General features: G+C 34.5%; 1 non-coding gene across 1 annotated transcript; it reads right to left on the bottom strand.

Moving 5' to 3' along the window:
* Window positions 1-1,485: 1,485 nt before the first annotated feature.
* Window positions 1,486-1,593, bottom strand: LOC112717099 (small nucleolar RNA R71). The gene has a single exon (XR_003160574.1). It is a non-coding gene; the product is annotated as a small nucleolar RNA R71 (small nucleolar RNA).
* Window positions 1,594-2,194: the final 601 nt, after the last annotated feature.

Genomic DNA, 2,194 nt, shown 5'->3' with positions numbered 1-2,194 from the left:
TACAGAGAAAAAGCTGGGGGTTCAAAACGCCCAGTAAAGAAGGATTTCTGGCGTTTAAACACCAGCTAGGGTACCTGGTTGGGCGTTTAACGCCCAAGGAGGTAGCCAAGTGGGCGTTAAACGCCAGAATGGATACCATTCTGGGCGTTTAATTCCAGGATAGCACCAAGGAGGTAATTTTGTTTTCAATTCAAATCTTTTTCAGTTTTTCAAGTTTTAAAACTAATTTTTCAAATCTTATCTTTTTCATATCCTCTCTTATCAATCATATCTTTTTCAAAATCAAATCTTTTTCATTTTTTTCAATATTTTCAAAAATCCTTGCTAACAATTAATGTTGTGATTCAAAAATTTCAAGTTTGTTACTTTCATGTTATGAAAGGTTCAATATTTGAATTTTAGAACCATATCTTTTGATTTCTTGTTAGTCAAGTCATCAATTTTAAAAATCAAATATTTTCTTTTTTAAAATTGTTTTTCAATCATATCCTTTCAATCATATCTTTTTAAAATCATATCTTTTTAAAATCAATTTTTTTTTCAATCATATCTCTTTTAATTTGATTTTAAAAATCTTTTCTAACTTCTTATCTTTTCAAAAATTGATTTTCAAATCTTTTCACTATTTCTCATCCTTTTCAAAACCACCTAACTACCTTTCTCTCTCTAATTTTCAAAAATCACTAACCACTTTTTCAAAAATCTTTTTAATTAACTAATTCTTTTAATTTTAATATTCGAATTTCTTCTATCTCCCATCTCTTTCCATTTAATCACTAACACTTATCCTCCTTTGATAATTCGGACCCCCTCTCTCTTTATATGTTCAAATTCTTCTTTATCTACCTCATCCTTCTATTCTTCTTTTCCTCTAACACATCAACGAATCTCTATACTGCGACATAGAGGATTCCATACTTTTTTTGTTTTCTTCTCTCTCATATGAGTAGGAACAAAGATAAAGGCATTCTTGTTGAAGCTGATCCTGAACCTGAAAGGACTCTGAAAAGGAAGCTAAGAACAGCTAGAGCATAATACTCTGAAGAGGACCTGACAGAAATTTTCAAAAAAGAAGAAGACATGGCAGCCGAAAATAACAAAAATGCCAACAATGCAAGGAAGGTGCTTGGTGACTTTACTGAACCTACTCGCGACTTCTATGGGAGAAGCATCTCTATTCCTGCCATTGGAGCAAACAACTTTGAGTTTAAGCCTCAATTAGTTTCTCTGATGCAATAGAAATACAAGTTTCATGGACTTCCATTGGAAGATCCTCATAAGTTCTTGGCTAAATTTTTGCAAATCTATGACACTGTTAAGACAAATGGAGTTGATCCTGAGGTCTACAAACTTATGCTTTTCCCTTTTGCTGCAAGGGACAGAGCTAGTATATAGTTGAACTCACAACCTAGAGACAGCCTAAACTCTTGGGAAAAGCTAGTCAATGCCTTCTTAGCTAGATTTTTTCCACCTCAAAAGATGAGTAAGCTTAGAGTGGAAGTTCAAACCTTCAAACAAAAGGAAGGTGAATCCCTCTATGAAGCTTGGGAAAGATACAAGCAATTGATTAGAAGGTGTCCTTTTGACATGCTTTTAGAATGGAGCATCATAGGTATCTTCTATGATGGTCTGTCTGAGTTATCCAAGATGTCATTGGACCATTCTGCAGGCAGATCTATTCATATGAAGAAAACGCCTATAGAAGCCCAGGAACTCATTGAAATGGTTGCAAATAACCTATTCATGTACACTTCTGAAAGAAATCCTATGAACAATGGGACAACTCAGAAGAAATGAGTTATTGAGATTGATAATCTGAATGCCATATTGGCTCAGAACAAAATATTGGCTCAGCAAGTCAATATAATTTCTCAGAATCTGACTGGATTACAAGCTGCATCTGGCAGTGCTAAAGAAGCCTCCTCTGAAGGAGAAGCTTATGACCCTGAGAATCCTACAATGGAAGAGGTGAATTACATAGGAGAACCCTATGGAAACACCTATAATTCTTCATGGAGGAATCACCCAAATTTCTCATGGAAGGATCAACAAAAGCCTCAAAAAGTCTTTAATAACAATAATGGTGGGAGAAATAGGTTTGGCAATAGCAAACCTTTCCCATCATCTTCTCAGCAACAGATAGCGAATTTTGAGCAGAGCCTCTTTAGTTTAGTAAACATAGTCTCTAATCTAT

Source organism: Arachis hypogaea, chromosome 1 (assembly GCF_003086295.3).
Source record: "Arachis hypogaea cultivar Tifrunner chromosome 1, arahy.Tifrunner.gnm2.J5K5, whole genome shotgun sequence".
NCBI lineage: Eukaryota > Viridiplantae > Streptophyta > Magnoliopsida > Fabales > Fabaceae > Arachis > Arachis hypogaea.
Note: the sequence above shows the minus strand (reverse complement) of the source record. Positions and strands in the feature narration are given on the sequence as shown.